Source organism: Haliotis asinina, chromosome 8 (assembly GCF_037392515.1).
Source record: "Haliotis asinina isolate JCU_RB_2024 chromosome 8, JCU_Hal_asi_v2, whole genome shotgun sequence".
Lineage (NCBI taxonomy): Eukaryota > Metazoa > Mollusca > Gastropoda > Lepetellida > Haliotidae > Haliotis > Haliotis asinina.
The window spans coordinates 29,656,423-29,677,396 of record NC_090287.1 but is presented as its reverse complement, the minus strand read 5'-3'; positions in this window follow the sequence as shown (position 1 = coordinate 29,677,396).

Here is a 20,974-nt window from a genome sequence, read left to right as displayed (position 1 = left end):
TTTTGAGGATAGCAAAGGAACTTCGTTACATAAGAAATACATACAGGCATTTGCTGTGTACTTGGGTAAGTAGGTGTAATCAGTTTGAGAATGTGATGAACTGAGGGATAATGAGAATATTTATAACATACCTTTTCCAGGGTTATATACTCTTCAAACTGCACAATCTGATCATTATTACCCCAGACAACCTAGGCACTACAAAGTCAATAGTCCCATGACTTATTTCATCGGGTACCCATTTTCTTCTGTGTGAATAGAGGCAAATCTGAACAAACTCATTTTTATTTCACTAATGTTAGACCACATGTATTACTTGCACTTGGTTGTGGAGTAGGACTGAAGTCCTAGAAAGTCAAGCTGTCGCACATGGTCAACCGTCCAAGAACTCTCTGCATCCAGCATTGCTTGACTTCAACTGATTTGTCTGCACATACTTAGTGTTGCCACAGGCTTGACACAAATTATGTACATAAGGACTATGTAGGGGCCAAATGTTTACTTCAAGACATGTTTGAAGCATCACTGCTCAACATAAATTGTTTGAGTGTCATATATTTAAATTTGCTGGCAATTAGGTGCCTGAATGTGAGGGTGTGGGTTTGAAACGTGGAAAAAACTCATGAAAGTATGAAAGTACTTAAGAATCTTTAATTTACTGAGAAAGTGTAATGTAAAATATATCATTTATTACATTTGTTACTGTCAGACAAACTATAAAAAGAAATTGCTTTAAAGGACTTTCATGCTTATGTGCTGGATATCTCATGTCAAGTGGAAGGGAAGATCTAGACTAGGCTGAACCATCATGACTGCCTTCAAGGGATCTGGTCCTCGCTGAACCATCTTATGTTCAGTCTGCCTTAAACACAGAGAAGGGATCTAGTCTTGCCTGAAACATCCCTATCGTATGTTCAGTATGCCTGAAATCCAGAGAAGGGATCTGGTCTTGACTGAACTATCCCCATCTTATGTTCAGTCTGTTGGAAGTCAAGAGAAGGCATCTGGTCTTGACTGAACTATCCCCATCTTATGTTCACTCTGTTGGAAGTCAAGAGAAGGGATCTGGTCTTGACTGAACTATCCCCATCTTATGTTCAGTCTGTTGGAAGTCAAGAGAAGGGATCTGGTCTTGACTGAACTATCCCCATCTTATGTTCAGTCTGTTGGAAGTCAAGAGAAGGGATCTGGTCTCGACTGAACCATACCCATCTTGACTTCTATTTGAATTCCAGAGTAGAAAGATCTAGTGTAGGCTGAACCACCCCTTCTAATGGCCAGTCTGCCTGACATCATTTGACTAAGTATCTGGTCTTGACAGAACGTCAGAAGGAAAGGGTCTGGCCTAATCTGGATCCAATCCCTAGGTAACTTCAAAATTTGAGGGACAGGGTGACCAGTATGAACCCATTACTTTACCTGTTGTGCAGAATTACTTGACAGCTTTTACGTGTATGTCCATTTAAATACTGAATTCAGTTCTAAAATGAATAATTCTAGCTCTTGCTGTCACACTCTTTAAACATCAGTGTCAACACCACCCTCTTTATGTCAGTGCTGATATAATTAACATTACTACAGTGTGTGTGCCCTTAACAATTATCTTGGCCACAATGTGGTAGTTAACTTTTTCCAGTAATTTTAATTTTATGATTCTGCAATCACCATTAGTGTTGATTTTCCATCTTTACAATTCCAAATCATTTGTGCCTAAAACTAAATCAAATCAAACCAGCAACATAAAATATCCTTCTGTTTCATATGAGCTTGAATCAATCAGAGTTGAATCTGAAGACATTATGACAGCGGCAGCAATCGTTGGTGCCAGTGCTGATGTTTGTTAACTATTTTTGATATGGACTACATTTCTGTAATAGCATGTGGTCTAATATTTAAAAATTGATTTCCCTGTGGACTTTATTAATGCACAATTTGTCAATTATTGTTAATTGTCATAGGCAAGCTGTCCCATCTACTATAAATTGAAACACCGTCCATGGTATTTAAACGTCATTGATGCCATGCTACTTGATGTTTAGATAGTTGATTTCTTCTATCTGAAGTTGATAAAAAGGTTATAAGAATGTGTCAGAGTGATTAGTTAGAACTTTGTCTCTCGTCTATTTATGAAAGCATCAAAGTTATGGGCAGTGCTTGAACAGTGAAATGTAACTTCAGTATGTTTTCTGGTTTAATACAGGAATAATTCAACATGCTTTATCAACATATTTGTTCACTGAAGTATTAATTTCTCAGTGTAATGAACAAAATTGCTAATGCTTTAAAGATTCAATACACAAATGCAAATAGAATACCATCTTCCAAAGGCAAAGAGGCTTTTTAGATTGAAGGCTAGATGTTGACATTTCAGATGAAATGATGGTAAAATAATACATGGAAAATTTTGAGATATTTCCAGTGAAATCATGTTGCCACTTGCTAGTGAGATATATCCTGTGAAATCTTGTTGACACTTATTGGTGAGACATTTAAGGTGAGATCATTTGTCTCCTGCTTATGAGAGATTTTAAGGTGAAGTCACATGTAACTTTTTGAAGGTATGGTGTGGGGGTGGGGGTGGGGTGCAATGGGGTTAGCCTAGTGGTTAAAGCATTGGTTTGACATGCCAAAGACGTGGGTTCAATTCCCCACGTGGGTACAATATGTGAAGCCCACTTTTGGTGTGCCCCACTGTGTTATTGATGCAGTAGAAAGTGGTGTAAAATCATACTCACTCACTTGAAGGTGGGGCTTTCTCGGTGGAATAATGTTGCCTCTTACTGATGATGATTCCAGTAAAATCATGTTACCATTTGTGGCCAAGACCTATTCCAACATTTACATCCATGGAACTGTTACATTCATTTATTTCACTGAAACATGTTTCCACTGAAAAATAGTCATGTTAACTCATCATCTACAGACCAAAATTGAACACATTATAAACATTGTACTTGGACTGTCAAGACATTTTGTTGAATGACAACATGACTTCTTTCAAGGCAAGATAAAATGGGATCCAAATGAAGCCTGTTCTGTACGTCATTCAACAGGCATTTATATTTCTTACAGTGACATGTTATTCCCTACAGACTATGCCAATTTGTTTTTACAACAGAGTAAAAGTATTAAGGTGGAGTAGATGTTGACAGGGGAAGGTATTAGTCACCTCAAGGAATATACAACCAGTCTTAGTGTCACAGAGAATGTAATGTTCCACCGGACACTGAACTCTCTGACATTTATAGAAGTCGGATGCATGTTGGTGTTGACAACAAGAGAAACAGAAACTGGATCGTTACTGATGCTGACCCTGGTACTCTGTGTTGTGCTTTGCTTTCTTTATCAATTTCAGTCATTAGCATTTGGTTTTGTTGTTTCATCCTCAGAGAAAGACAATTAGTTCATGGGGTGGGGAGGGGCAGTGGGGTAGCCTAGTGGTTGAAGCATCTGCTCACCATGGTGACAGTCTGGGTTCAATACCTGACGTGGGTACAAACTGCAATGTGTGAAGCCCATTTCTAAATATGGCATAAAACCATACTCAACCAAGCAACCAACCAAGCAACCAACCAAGCAGCCAGTCAGCCAGCCAGCCAGCCAGCCAGCCCCAGCCCCAGCCCCAGCCCCAGCCCCAGCCCCAGCCCCAGCCCCAGCCAGCCAACCAACCAACCAACCAACCGATCAATCAATCAATCACATGGCTGTGGGAAAGAGTAAATTCAAAAATTCCCAAGGTTCATTTAATCATTATACATGTATCTTTTTTAACTTGTTTTAAAACGTTGACTTGGCCTATAACAAGAACAGTAGAAATGTAATGGTTTAAGCTCCATTTGCATCCATGTGCTTCAGATTGCCACTAGATAATACCGGTTGCAGGGAGTTAAGTGCTACTTGAGTTAAGTGCACTTGTCAAAGGGTTGATATTCTCTGTACAAAGTACATCCCTTAAGGGTACCAGGAACCATTTGATTGCTTTTTCAGTTTGCTTGCTTGCTTGCTAAACTGCACACTGCAATATTTCATCTATATGAGTGTAGCCTGTAAATAATTCTGTATGGATTAGACAATCCTGTTATTGATATTGTGACAGTTGTTGTGAGTGAGCGCAGAAAGGCAACTTTGAGTGACTTTAGTTTTATGCCACACTTGGCTCTATTCCAGGTATATGGCAGTGGTCTGCACCAATGCAGGTTTGCTTGGCAGTGTAATGAGGCAAGAGAGTTATTTCCCTTGGATAACTCTCAGGGGGCTGAGGCCTGGTTGCGCGGACGAGCACGTGTTCTGCTTGAGTTGGAATTAAATCATAACAGAGAGTCCTTACATGTCCTGTTGATTCACAAGTGGTACAACATTCCTATACCTAAACTGGCGCTGTAAATAATACTACTTGGCCATACAATCCAGGAATCACCAGCATGAGGACTGATCTATGGGATGTGATAACATGTCAGCCCAGACTGCAGTGTTGACCAGATCCCAGTTGTTTCCTCTTATGATCATCATGGGTTACTGAAGATCAGTTTTAACCTGGATCTTCATTGGTAAAGCATTAGTTTGAACCCAGTCTATCTACCAAAACCCCCTGGTCATTTTTTTGTTGCTTCATATGACCAGGATAGGTCACTAGAAACCTGTTTCTCGGTGAATCAACACAAACCCAGATTTGCCCTGATTCAGTTCAGAGGTTTCATCAGCATTAATTCTTTTGGTTATACTAAATCATTCTGGTTTCCATGACACCCAGCTAGACACTTGGTAGTGTTCCTGAAATGAATGCAGCTATCATTTTACATGGATGTTTGTTTTAAAAATTACTTCTTAAACATGATAAACAAAATTTTTCCATAGATGAAAATAAAGATGGGGAAAGGGACTGTATTCTTGACAAGGAATACTTTGGCAGGTCTTGAATATGTGAAGGCGTACCTAACTATTTTAAGGATGCATTAGCTCTGTCAAATGTCACTCCTGCTGGGATTTTATCAAAGAATGTCACTGTTTGTATTTGTGTCTTTCTTTCCTGTGAATATTACACAATACTGGCCCTTGGGCTTTACATTTGTGATGAAGATATTTCCGTCACTGCAAGATACACTCCCACATGGAAAATCTGACAAAAGGCGTTTAGTCGTCATTAACTGAGGCAGATTATGAATCTACAGCAATTGACAATAATATTCATCATTTAATATTATGCACAAATTAAAGAATGTATCAATTTCTCATTCATATATACACATACTCTCGGACAGTTGTCAATAAATTAGATTTGGTTGGGCTGTTGTTTAACACTGCACTCCACAGAATTCAGGCTACATGGCAGTGGCCTGTAAATAATCAGTTGTGGGCCAAATGATCCAGTCATCCACAGCATGGACATTAGGGAGAGATGTGCCAACCAAACCAGCAGGTCTGACCACCTGATCCCCATGACAAGCATAGGATAGTGAAGACCAACATTAAACCTGATTTTCATAGGTGTCTATTAATCAAGGCAAGTATCACAGTTTACTATATTTAGACTGTTTATATATTATGTTACTCTACGCCTGGACATTGTTTCTGAAGGTTTTATTACAGTATTCAATGCACTGAACAATTATAATACTCGAAATTTAAATTCTTTTGAGTAACTGAGTTAATGCATAGAGAAAATTAATACAATAGTCATTTTTAAAGTGCCTGTGGTCATGACGTGCAAAACTCTAGTAAGCCAAACCCTGATGACCCAAACTGCCATGTAGCACTATAAGGTTAATGGTCACATGACCTATCCCACCAGGTACCCATACACTGCTGGATGAATAGACTCACTTTCCTAGGATGAGACCATATGTTTCATGTGCTTTGTTGTGGGTCAGGACTGAAGTCCCTGAAACTCTCATTGGTCAAGCTGCCAAACACAGAAACCCATTCAGATACTGTACATGACCAATTTTCCATAAATTCAATTGATTTGTAACGAGAGCTCAGTACATAGAACCAAACACCACTACATGTATTTTGATAATTTCATTCCTACAATGTGCATGCACACTATATCATTGTAGCACTATCCTGTGCTGAAAGAAACAAGGGCGGTAGGGTTAAAGCATTCGCTCGACACACCGAAGACGCGGGTTTGATGCCCCACATGAGTACAATGTGTGAAGCCCATTTTCTGCTATCCCCTACTGAGATATTGCTGGAATATTGCCTAAAAGAGGTGTAAAATTAAACTCACTCACTGAAAGAAACAAAATTGTGCATTGCCAAGGAAATCTTAAAGTATAAACTCTGTGTGCTGTGGGTATGCTGCAGATAGGAATGTTTCAAAATGGAGTTGTCATTATGTAGAGAACTATTGTAGAATGGTTCCTGGTAGAGTATTGTGTAGATTGATGCTCATGCTGTTAGTCATTGGATTGTCTCTTTCAGATTATATATACAGATCACTGCCATATAGCTGCAATACTGCTCAGTGCAGCAAAAATACTAAACTCTCACTGACCATCTACAGATGGTAACATTGTTTCCACTGTAGTCCACGTGGCATCAAGTCCAATACCAAACTACCATTTTAACAATTCCTGGGTGAAGGCGTGTATTTTACTCAATAAAATCTCATTTACTAAATTAATTACAAATATAGAGGTGAAAAAAAGAATCACTTAAAACCCAACAGGTCTATAATACCTTGCGTAGTTTCCTCAATGAACTAAACTGGCATGTGTATGATAATTTGTCGTGGAGCCCTAACTCTACAACAACGTCAGCAAAAATGGCTGCCAGCTACTTGGGAATATAAGAATTACTAAAAACTTGGGCCTTTTGAGAACCATATATATTTACAGTTTTAGAAGTGTTAATCACCCACAAAGGAAGAGATGCTCTGTGTAAAAGTACTCAATTCTTTCAACTTAAGGGAGTATACAAAATGCTAGCTACTCCTCAAGAAATGCAATTACCCATTCATAAACAGACATGGGAGTAAATACCCAATTGCTTGTAAAAATTATCTGGAGCTCTATTCCTGAGTTTACAAAAATACGTGGCAGAACTGGTTGAGGGGTCACAATGTCCAGCTTGATGTCCAGAGCTCAGTTTTGCATCCATGTTACTGTCAATCAAGCTTTGCATTGTGTGGGAAGCACCAGAGATGGGACAATTTCTGTGAACAGCATTAATCTGGACAGATCTGATAATTGTGAAAAGCATCCAGGACAACATTCTTGTGATGCTTGTTTTAATCACCATTTTCAATGGTAGGGGTGGAAATGTAATAGTATGCAGTGACATCAGCAATCACGGTAGAAGACACATCATCTTTCATAGTGGTTGCTAGAGTGGCACACACTACTCACCAGGGACATCATGGTTTGAGATCACAATCTATTCTTCTTGCACACATTACCGCAAGACACATTTCCTGCCCACATATTCGAACAGATTTTTGAAGGCAGCACAACATTGCTGTAGTTGCATGGCTCTCCCAATATCTCCCCACAGAACATGTTTAGGATGAGATGGAACATGCCCACCACAGGACCAGAACCAGCCCATAGAACAATCTCCTGGCCATTCTTTGGTCAACATTTAGGATCTGTGAAGCAAGGTGGTTGACACATGTCATTATATCTTATACATTTATGCTCATGCTTATTGGATTTTCACTGGATTATCTGGTCCAGGCTCAGCTATTTTTAGGCTGCTGCCATACAGCTAGAATATTGCTGAGTGTGGCATTGAACAACCAAGCAAGCCGAGTAATGGTCGAGATTTGGAACAACATCTCCTTTCAGCTTCTTGGTCCATGTCAGTCCAAACAGTTTTCTCACCAAATACTGACACTGTTTAGTTTTAGCAGTGCTGTTCTTAAACATTACCAGGTATGGATTTTGTCTGTGACTTTGTAATGGTAAGACACTGATGAGATGAAAAACCAAATACACATACATGTTACACAGCATTTACACCATTAAGTATAAAGAACAGCTAAGTACTGGTATCATAATGATTATAGGTAGGATAATATTTCCACACTGAAACCTTTCAGTAGTTCATGCAAATATAGCATAAAAATTTGCTGAGGGTTTAGTCAGTTGTGATGTGGTCTGTATAGCTCAGGCATTTTTAGATAGTCAAAGTCCCATTAGTATCATCAGGGCTGCTGAAGCTGAAATTGAATAACAGTTCAAGTGACTCTAAATCACTTTAACTTGTACTATATAAAAGCTTCCTGTTTCTAATTAAATTTGTACACTTTGAAAACTTTGTTACTTTCATTAAATGTGATAAAACAGTGCTGATTTACTGCATGTGGTGAAACTGCAATTAGTTTTACAAATCTTTTTTTTTTTTATACATTGAAAATAGAATAAAACATTCAAAAATATATTAGCCAGGAGGATGAAATGTTCATTTGTAACAGAATAATTTGTTTAGATATTGCTTAAAGGCTTCAATGTCCTAGGTTTTAATTGCTCGTTAGGTTTAGCATGACTTTCAACACTTTTGGTTTCTCCTTACTGGAGAACGATAAAGAGTGATGTTAGTGACATGCTTTTAACAGCATTTTCCTTCCACATGTTTGTGATATGTATTATTATAAATGCATACTGTCAGATACAGTGTTTTATACCACATGGAGGTCACATGGTATGTTTCAAATACCACATGGAGGTCACATGCTATGTTCCAATGTACAACTGACAGATTGTTGAAAAAGTGCTTTCCTTAGACATGAGGCTGTCTTGCAGTGATATAACTGAATATCTGTTGAAAACTCATTAAAAGTGTGTATTGGCAATGAGTGGTCAGTCATTTTGTTGTCATGGATATTGCAGTAGGTGAGATAACTTGAGAAAATAATCCCTTCTGCGATTCTGCAGTTTTGTCAATTAATTTCAAAGGGAAACATCAGATTTTACTTTCTTGGTAGCTTTTAACTGAACCATAAAGATAATACAAACATGATATATATTTTTTTAAACATTTAGTAGAGGGCACCCAGAGCTCCTTTGAGTCAAAGTTTTGGCATATCTCATGCAAGTTATTAATATTCTTCCGTCACTGATGACAATCAGCAGAACTTGATCTCACTCAGACTGCTGCCCCAGAGGTGTATCTGTGTACATGTAGCAGCCATAAAATTTACAAATGAGGAGATCTGGTGCAAACCATGGACCTTCCAATGAGATCGGATTCCATATTCACATGACCAAACATGTTTGTCCCATCAGTAAGATCACATGGTGAGGATGTCATCTCACATACTTTCTGGGTCACATAGTGGGATACTGAGACATAAAAAAAGGAAACTTCACATTCTTTCTTCAGGGCTCTATAAAAGAACAAGAGGTGGTAAGATGGTTAAATTGTTATTATTTCATTGCTGAGATCTGTGTGATATACTTGATACACTGACAGTGCCATAATCAGTTCCATTAGGCTACACCGCCATTCAAAAACATGGGTATACAGAATGTCAAGTCACGAGAATAAAAATTCGAAATTTGTCATTTCAATATTGTGTATGGCCACTCCGCGCATTCACCACTGCCAAACAACGTCTCCTTATCAACTGCCTGATGCTTGTGAACACATAGTTGGGGATTCTTCGCCATTGCTCTTGCAAGGTAGGGCCAAGTTCCTGCAAATTCTGAGGTTGGTTCCTAAGACCACAAAGTCTTCTCCCAAGTGCATCCCAAATGTGCTCTATTGGATTAAGGTCATACTGGTATTATCATACTGGAACTGTAGACCTGGGCTATGAGCTGCCATGAAAGGAATGAGTTCAAGAGTGAGCACCTGGTCGCAGTAAGCAGCAGCTGTGAGGTTTTCACGGATGACCAGAAGTCAGGAACAGTTGTTCCCACAGAAAGCACCCACACCATGCAACTTCCAGCCCCGAATCTGCCGATTTCCTGTACAGAACATTGGGCATACTGTTCACGATGTTGACTCCAGACTCCATGCCTGCCGTCCGCGAATCTGAGAGTAAACCTGGATTCATCACTAAAGACTAAACTCGATTCCTGTCTTTCTGGGTCCATTGGACATGATGTTGGGCCCACAGTAGATACTGACATTGATGAAACGGCGTCAATATTGGCCCACAGTGTGGACGTTGAGAATGGAGATTGGCAGTCTGCAACCGATTTTGAATGGTCTGTGAGGACAATTGACCTATAAACATTTCAGCCCATATTTGTGTAGCCGGCAGAAATCTGTCACATAGGATGATTTGATGGTCTTCTGCTCGTGACGACCCGAATTTGGGCGATCAGAAGTGATGCCAGTTTGTTGTAGACGACCTCGCAAGTCATACACAGTACAACGGCTGCATCCCATTGCTCTTGAGACATCAATAACTGATCTTCCGGCTTGCAACATGCCAACAGCAGGTTCACGTTGCACATTTGACAATCATGGCATTTAAAGTACCTTTAGAATTGTGGATTTAGAGTGTTTTTCAATTCTTGAGGCCAATGCAAATGAAGAAAACTTCAATGCGAAGAACACATGATCGACTGCATGTGCAAAACCTGATTTGGCATTAAACATCGGTTGCATGACAAATGGATGGGTTTGAGTGGATTATCCAAACGTTTTTCTAGAGTCAAAAGATAGGGAACCCATTTTGGATACATAGATGTATCATCAGAGAAAAATTATTCATTATTTTAAAAACTACATTTTGTGAAGTTTCTTTTTTGACTCAGTATATTAATATGATAATGTTTTACTCCACATTGGTTACCAAAAGCAAGCAGAATTCTCATGACGAAAATGATATATGATAAGATAAGATTTTTTATTTTTATTTTCCATTTCCGAAAAGGTTCTTTTTTCATCTTCCTATAAAATTTATATTTTTCCATCTTCCTCTGTAATTTATATTTTTCCATTTTCCAGTATGGTACATCTTTCCATTTTTCATATCATGTTTATTTTTATATCTTGCTACATCATGTTTATGTTTCCGCCTATTTTGGGGAAGCAAGTATTACGTTTCAAGACTGATCCCTGTTACAGATGGATAACCATTAACCATCACTGTTTGGTGAGGCAGACGGCACTCCCATGTGGCCACACAGCCAAACATTATCCATATCAACAACACTCAGAGTAGATGCTGTCTTCCAGAGTTAATGACTCGTTATGATCGTTACTAGCTGTGATTTCAAAATTCTCAGTGGTATGAAGCTCACATATGATGTTGAACACTACAAAAATTATTTCAAAACATGAACTAAAGAATATATTTATATTTAGGTATAGGTTTATATATATAGGTATATTTTGATTGAATTCTGTGTGATGTTTCTGATGTGCAGAAACCATGCAGGCCTTTCATGCTGTGTAATAATCATGTTGATAATAGAGTCACACAGCATTGGGCCAACTCTTATCTGAATCTGATGAGATCAATCAAGCTGAACTGGTCACTGATATATCAGAGATTATTCCATAGTGTTAGACCAGCACTCTATTTTACATATTTTTGCACTCCCTATCCTAAGAGTCATACCACAACATCTGCCTCCAGTTTACCATCTTGTAAAAGGAAGTTGAGTTTGTGACTCTGCAGACTCCTAATGAAAAGACAACATCACCAAACTGATGGAACTCCCGAACCTGATGATCTAGCTGGGCCCAATAGGAACAATTCTATTGCACTCAAGGTCATGTCCATGACAAAATAAACCCAGTGACTGCTCTTCATGTGGTCAAATGCCTTCCCCAAAACATTCGGAGTTATAATGTGTGAAACGCCATGAAGGAAAAACCAACATCACCTCTTCATCCAACTAAAACAACACTTTGCCAATCGCTGTAGTGCCAAATTGTCAGCTGAAGTGATATTGCTGGAATATTGCTAAAAGCAGCATAAAACCATATTCACTCACCCACTCACAAACCTGTTGGGAACTGATTTAAATTAGCAGGACAGTGTCTCCATCCAGGACCAGCGCAACCAGGTTATGACACCATGGGTCGGATCAGAGAATGGACAAATGCTGATCCACTGAATTAGAATGGATCTGAGTGAGTTTGGTCTTAAACAATTTTTAGCAATATCCACCAATATGACGTCAGGGGACACCAGAAATAGGCTTTACACATTGTACCCATGTGGGGAATTGAAATTGGGCCTTCGGCAAACTCTTTTCCCACTAGGCTACCCCACTGCCCCAGAATGGATCTGAAAACTATCCACCGAAACTTTATGAAATGACAAGATCTAATCTTGTAGTTCCAGTGCCCCTCTCACTGTCTGTGTTAGTTTCTTCCATCATGATATCCATTGTTTGATTATCCTGCTGTGATTAGCCTGACTTCATTATGCATAAAAAATTGTTTGACTATCCTTCCAGGTCTAAAATCATGTAATTATATTACAGTTATTCAGTGTTTGAGCATCCTGTGCTGATTCACCTACTTTGTTTCAACAGTGTCTAGAATATTCTCTTTTAAATTTGCAGATAGCTGCCCAAACAACCTTTCCTGCACAGACAGGACATGTTTCAGAGATGTGGAGAGGTGCAATTTTCAGTCAGAGTGTGTAGGAGGAGAGGACGAGGCTGACTGCTGGTGTGGTAGGTGTCTTAGTTCTATGTCAGAGGGACTCTTGTCCTTCAAGGAAAGTTGGCCTGGGGTTATGATTGCTATAATTGTTGTCATCATCATTAATAATAATAAGTAAGTTTAGAATGTTCCAAATCCAGTATAAAGTGTAAGCTCGTGGTACTACATGAGAGATTCAGACATCACCAGGTAAAGAGTTTGTGACTGAAATGAATAGAGTCTATAGAACTTGGTGAGGAGAATATTTAGAGACTGTCTTTGAACATTTGGAGAGAAGGGATTCCTTCAGGATGATCTGAGAGTTTATTCCAGAGAACAGTCCCATTTCTGACCAAATCGTCTCAGACAAGGGGTTGGAACAGAGATGTTTCTGTGCAGATCAGAGGACTCTAGATGGGTGGTAGCCTTCTGAGAGTTCTGACAGATAGAAAGGTGCTGCCTGGCGATAACACTGATAGGCCAGGTCAAGCACTTTATACCGAACATATCCTTCAATAGGTAGCCAGGGCAGTTTCATCAGCGTGGGCACAGGTTTCTTTTATTGTGTAACTATCCTTACGACAGAATTCTGAATGCACTGAGGCCTGGACCTCTCTTGGTGAATGTTACACAAAAGATTATTACAGTAGTCCAGCATCATTGTGATCATCATGTCAACAGATGAGCACATATAGAGTGACATGGTGATGACTGAACCATGTAGCAAGGGTTTAGTGGGGTTTGAGTTTGAGACACTTTAGATTTAACACTCACTTAGTTTAACTTATTTGGTATTTTAATTAGTGATGAAAACAGCAAGGGTTTGCTGGGACCAGACTGTGAATTTGGGACATTTCATTTAATTTTGGCACATCTGTGTTATAAATGTGATGAATTGTTGTATGACAGTGCCAAGGAAGGACTGTCAACTCAGCACAATTTGTGATTTGACACATGTAATATGAGATACTGCAGCTTGACTGTATCAGAAAACAACAAAGACCCCATCTTATTTTCTTATATATATTCTTTCAGCGAGTAAGGGTTTATGCCACTTTTAGCAGTATTCCAGCAATATCTCACTGGCTGATACTTGAAGTGCATTTCACTCTTTGTACCCATATGGGGAATCAAACATGTGTCTTCATAGTGATGAGCGGACAGTTTAACTATTTGTCTTCCCTACCAGCCAGTATTTTCTTTCATCTTGAAAAACCAAATGAGAAATGGTTCTTTACACAAGTGCTTTTGTTACCTATTTCCACTTCATATATATTACACTAACGACATGCAATAATACTTGTGTTGGTTCATTTAATAATACAATAATAGGAAATAATTGTAAAGCATTTGAAATAAATGCTATATGATGCTGTATTTGACTCCATCCTCATCTGTTTCAGACAAGTCAACAAACAGTCAAGGCAAAAACAACACTGGATCAAACACTTTTTTACAAAATGGTAAGATGTATGTTTTTTATCCCTGTTTTCCAAATTGAGGAGAGGTAGGGATCAGCATGTCCATTTGTCTGCCCTCTGTCCGCCGTTGCCATTTACTGCATCGGAGCCCTTCATCATTCGAATGATTCTTGTTGAAACTTGGTTCACAAATTTGTCTCGTGGTGAAATGGTCAGAAAACTAGTAGATCACAGTGTGTGAATGCATAACATCCTTTATATGACATCTGTTTTATTCAAAGTTTCAGAGATAATTGAAAACATTCACAAAAATTAAGAAAAACAGTTGTTAGCTGAAAAACGTGTCATGTATTCATGTTCGTCCAACTTCTAAATGTCTTTCAAGAACTTCATAGTCACTGTACTGATGCTCAGATTATTTTCAAACCAGGTACATGTTACCTCCACGGCTATTATTCAAGGGTTTGGTGACCCATGAACATCTGGGGTAGAACAGGCCTTCAGCAAGCCATGCTTGCCATAAAAGGTGACTACTGTGCTTGTCATTAGAGGCGACTAACAGGATTGGGTATTCAGGCTCACTGACTTGGTTGACACATGTCATCGGTTCCCAGTTCCACAGATCAATGCTCATCCTGTTGATCACTGGATTGTCTGGTCCAGACTTGATTATTTACAGACCGCCACCATATAGCTGGAATATTGCGATGTAAAACTAAACTCATTCACTCACTTAAGTGTTTTGTGTGACCAGACTGATTGATTCCAGGCATCACAAATCTATGAATTCTAACGAAGTAAATAATGCATGAATAGTTGCTCTGTTGATCGTTATTTTAATTAGGGATGGTTGTCACTGCTCGATCGTAGTACACACTGCACAATTAGGGTGGCAACAGATATAAATTACAAGGCACCAGACACAGCAGTTGAAGCTGATTTAATTTTCAAATACATCCACTGAAAAAAAAATACCCTATGGTCTAGGTACAACACCAAGTTGATGACGGTGAAATATTCTGTCTGTGCTGAAACTACACAAGAGGAGTAAATTAAACAAAATACATGCATTGTAAATAAACGTGTAATATTGGCCAAAATGAGATAAAACATTATTACATACAAACCACTACTTATTTGGCACATACATTGGGAGCTGGCTCAGTTGCAAGCTTACTAGCAAATAATGAAGATTGGTTGCAGCTTGGACAACCTGAAATGGAAGCAAGTGCAGGGGATGAACTGGCCTGCCAAAAGCTTACTGAGCAGAGGCTTTAGCCATACTGCACATGGTCAAGATATAAGAATTTGGTTTATCAGCATTCTGGGATGAATTAAAATGGCCCCTTGAATGAAAATATTGAGGATGAGAATTGTGGACGTAGTCTGGGTAGAAGAGAGCTAGGAAAATATAATGAGCTGAAGTGCGTAAGTCGAACCGAACATAGATCCAAGGAGGAAGCCTGGGGTGGAGGTGGGCTTCGAAATTGCAAACCACATGGCACTATGGCTGAACCTGACAAGACACTGACAGCCTGCGCAGGACTACATGTACGCAGGATGTGGTGATGTCATACACATGCAAAGCAAGTAATGAGCTTTTAATAATTAAAACAAAAAATATATATGTATAGGATTTATATGGGTATGTGGAAGAAAATAAAAGTACATGGGAAAAGATAATATGTAACTATAACACGCTAGATGTAAGATACCTAAATGGAAGTAGAATAAGAAAACATATGCAGAAAAAAATAGCAAGAGCTCTGAGGCCGCTGGACTTGCGAAGCTACTGTTAGTGTGTGTGCATCATGGACACCACAGAGTAGGTATAGATGAAATAGATTAGGAAGCTATGTGAAATGCTGCATTAATTGAGTTATATCATGCCTTGTAGTTACGTAAGGAACAACTAAGAATTATCTGTGAATTGTTTCTGCACAAACAAAAACAAATATATGCTTTTCATTTAAAGGTCACATGCAACCAAAAAATCAATCATAATTAAAGCACAGTTATCACTGATTCATGACATATTAAATGCATTGCTGATTAAGAAAATAACAAATGAACAAAATTATAAGCATATAATGGTAAATCAGAAGTGCAATATTTTGTACTTGGGTTTACATCCCTTGAAACGAAGCAGCTGCGATAACGAACCCAGCCAGAGCAGGTGGGTGTGCACTCAAGTGTAACAAAAGCTTTTCATATGCCACGTGCGCTTAGATAGCTCTTTGTTTATGGCTTATAAGCCTGATAGGTGTTAATTTCAAATTGCATGTGGTCAATCATTGAAGTTGTGCATTGCATGTTGTCATTAGCAGACAGGCAGGCAGACATAAAGGTGTCAGTAAACCAGACATTGAGTGTTCTCTGTGACAATGGCCTGAGAGTCTGCTTATCACAATCAAAATGTTTGGTTTTTTTAATTTATGTAACAAGGAGATTATTTACTTGTTTGTGCATACAACCAAGATTAGACTGCGGCTCATGACCTCCCATTTCGGGCAGGCATATTGTTTCAAACTCTGCGAACCTATTCACTGCGCATGCGTTATGAGCTACCCCACCGCCTTTCAGACTAAATAAGTGTGCACACAAACAACAGCTCAAAGATTTCTGTGTACATACATAATAGAGATACTGTTTTTTCATATACATCAAGATGAGTGTTATACACATAAAAATATTCATTTAGCAGTTATAATATCTGTAAGTTATGATTGGTATCCTCATTATAGGTTATGAAACAAACATTAACTCACGAAGTAATATCAATCCAAATACAAATCAGTGCCCCGTTTCACAAAACTCTCGTAAGCCTAAGATCTCGTAACTTTTCTCGTAGCATCCGTAGCTCCTGTGTTACAGTATAGGAGGCACAATGGCTACGAGAAAACTTACGAGATCTTAGGCTACGAGAGTTTTGTGAAACGGGGCCCAGGCCCCCATTTCTTGAAACAAACTTAAGTTTTTACTCAAATCTCAAACTGAGTTTCACAAGTTGAAACAGCTGAATTTTTAACTCAGCTGCAGTTTGGACGTATAAAACCCAAACAAATTAAATAATCTTTTCACGAAACTCAAATTGTTTCCTACACTTTGAGTTTTGTACCAATTTCAGTTCATTCTGAGGAATGCGTTTTCTCAATTTTGAGTAAAATCTCAGACTTAAGTCAAAACTCAGACTTAAGTTTGTTTCGAGAAATCGGGGCCGGATAATGTTCTTTTAATATTGCTTATCAGATGTGTATCTATATTGTGGAAGCTGTCTAGACTCATTTGAGACTGAAGGAATGATCCGATTTAGACAGTGTTCTGGATATTAGAGGTGATGATAAATGTACAAGTCAAGGATGGGACTGAGATTATGTGCCAGTATTGACAACTTGCCGAATTGGACACATGCCGGTTTTGACAGCTTGCACTGTACTTGTATCCAAGAGGTTTCAAATGGAACAACATGTACAATGTTTATTATTGCAAGAAAGACTACTGAAATAATTTCATTAAATAATAAACAACAGTCCTCAAAGGAGAATCCCAGACAATGTGCCTCAACACTCAGACACAAGTGCAGTAAGCTGGCATGTAACTAAATCATGATGAATTGATGCAGTGTCCCAGAATGCTGGTCATGCATCGCAAGATCGTCCTTGTTGCACAATATCTAATTCAACCCAATTGAAATAGTCCTTGTCATGTTCCTCTGATTATATCTGAAAACTCATTAATTTAAGAAAATTCCAGTGTGACAATGCCCAAGGGTAGTATGATGTGTCACTGTTCAATTACTATGGTCATTCGGGGGATCCATTTTCCTTCAATAATTTAGAATTAAGTTACTTCTCAGTTCAGGAGGCTTGGGAGTTTGTTGAAGGATGTTCCTTATGCTGATAATTTCCTGCATATTACAGTACAACAGATCATATTTCCTTTTGTACCTTATGATTGTTATAATGTTTCAACACTGTGGCAGAATTAGAATTGTGATCTTAGTGCTAAGGTTTGTAACAACACCTGTGTATGACAGTTTTAGAGCTTAGGTTTGTAACAACATCTATGTATGACAGTTTTAGTGCTTAGGTTTGTAACATCTGTGTATGACAGTTTTAGTGCTAAGATTTGTAACAATATCTGTATATGACAGTTTTAGTGCTATGGTTTGTAACAACATCTGTGTATGACAGTTTAAGTGATAAGTTTGCTTTGTACAGTGAGTGACAGCCTGTTGATCATGTTTTGTTTTGAAATATTGTGACAAGATTATAATTGTGATCTTATGGCTAAGGTTATTGTAACTCCGATCCCAGTCCTTATGGATGAACTACAGTCATAGCAATAAGGTTGCTTTGTATAATGACACTCCACTGATCATGTTTTATTTTGCACATGTACTTGAAAGATAGTGACAAAATTATAATTGTAATGTTAGACCTCACGCACGCATGCACGCACGCACGCACGCATATCTGTATGGTGACTGTAACTCACATTCCTCATGGTAGCACATCATTAAGGTTGCTTCGTATGTTTTGCTCATGAAATATTGTGACAAAGCTGAAATTGCAATCTAAGCGATGAGGTGTTACCTGACCATGCACTTTTGCCTGTCGTAGTGCTAAATCTTCTTTGTATAATGACACCATGCTGATCATTCTTATTTGAAATATTGTGACAGAGTTATAATTGCAATTTTTCCACGAAGGTGATCATAACTCTAACACCCTCTCATAGATGTTTGTCAGATGTAGTGCTAAGTTGTCTTCGTACAATGACCTCATGCTGATCTTGTTTCATTTTGTATTTGAAATATTGTGATAGAATCAAAATGTGTCTCTATTCTATAACACCATATATCCTTAAGACATATTATGATATTAATTACGGGTCACACAGACTGAGATACTCCAACTGCTACCTTGCAAGACGCAGCTATTCATAAATGCTCTTCTTGAAGTTATTATGATATAGCATTTTACAGCTTTTTTAGGAGGAGTTAACGTCTGTAGGGTTACAAAAAGGAATTCTCAGACCACAATTCAGCCAGATACACACTTGCAGACAAGTTATCTGCTTTAGATATTTTATTTCTGTATTCAAAGCCTTCTCTATCTGACCAAGTAGTCTTTGCCACAAAGATTTAGCCGTCAGGGCCACCTCTGTTCAACACCAGAGCAAAGTATATTTTACCTCAGTCTTCCATTCAGTCTAAAATCATCAAGGATTTAATTGACGGATTATCTTCACACGAGTATATCCAGACCATTTTGTCCTTTTTTCTCTTCTGGGAAAGAACTCCTCTGCATCTGAACAGAGATTTACCAGTTAAGTCACGTTCCCTCAATACAGAATTTCAAGGTTTTGCAGTTAAAGTAACCAAAACATCTATCCTTCAAGGAAGAGAGGAGCAAGGATTCTGAAGGGAGAACATGGCTTATAAACAATACTCAAGGCTTAAACTATTGGTTTGTGTCTGGAACCAGGAAGACGATTCCTTCAGCAAGTGAAGCTGATACCGGGGTAATTCACCAACTGTCAAGATGGCAATCGCACAACAGGGTGGCAAAGGATATCAAAGGCTCTCATCCCTTCAGATCCCAAACAATTGTTCTTTTCTCTAGTATTCCTAATTCATAAAAAGTACTAAAGAGACATCAGGATTGATCATCAAAAGTTGATCAGCTGGCAGTACCTCATATGACCTGCTAGGGTGGTGGGGTAGCCTAGTGGTTTAAGTGTTCACTCCTCATGCCAAAGAGCCACTTTCAAGTCCCCCCTAGTGACCTCCCAAGTTTCTGTTTAGGTTCTTACAGGACCTCAAACAGACCATCTCTATAGTGGACTCTAAGATCTCCTTAGACTTGCAAAATATGTATCTACACATTCTGATCCATCTAGACTTTCATGGATGCCTAAGCTTTGTTATCAACAATATCAGTTGCTCCATGGCTAGTCATTATCATCACAGATCCAGTCTTAGCATATTTGCATCTAGAATTACATCAGAATTCACAGGTATCGTGATGATTTCCAGTCTTCAAACCCTGACATGGGCACCAGTTTAGAAGACTTTAAAAATCTGCTGGCTTTCTTCAGGAAACACATGGCACACAAGTCAGAGCTACAACCAAAGAAAATGCAGAAATATACTGAAGGAAACAAACAAGGGATCACTTAAAAGCACAAGTGTTCACTTATTTTTTCCAGGTTTTCTTGACAAACCATAGTCAGTCAGTCAGTGAGTGGACCCTATTCTGCACAACAATACCAAAAGCGGATTAATCCCAGAGTAAATAGATGATGGCATCATTGATCTTCCATAATTTTACTAATAAGCCGTAAGAGGACATAAGTTATGGGCACAGTAATCAAACAGATGAGCAAAAAGGAAAAACATAATGAGACTGAAAATCCAGTGCGAAAGCATGCTGGTTCTGTGCTATCCCAATCACTCAAATTATGCAGTGCAAAAACACTTGCAGCCTGTTTTATTGTCTATTTTACATTATTTCCAGTTTTCAAACATAATTTTGTCCAAGCATGTATGATAAAACATGCCCCATAAGTATCAGTATCTGCATAATGCTAGACTGAGTTTACTTACCCTTTGAGCTGAGGTTTTTTAAATTTAACAAATTGAATGAACATAATTTAGTCTCATGTATTTAATCATGCATCCTCATTAATCTGACAATTTGCTATGCAATGGACGATGCTGAATTAACGAGACTTGACTGTATTTCTCACGCACACTAAAGGAATTTTGATATTTATAAGACTTCTGACTAAGTAAGACATATGATATAATGAAATCAAACAGTATTTCCAATGGCAATTTCAGACTTTTGAAACAGGTGTAAATCTAGATGAAGATTGAACTTAGTTTTATTGATGCAGAGACATGTATCTGGTTTGCACAAATTTACAAAATGTATACATAAAAAATACTCATTGCATTCTGAGGAAGGTACATTGTTCCCGATTCTTGATAA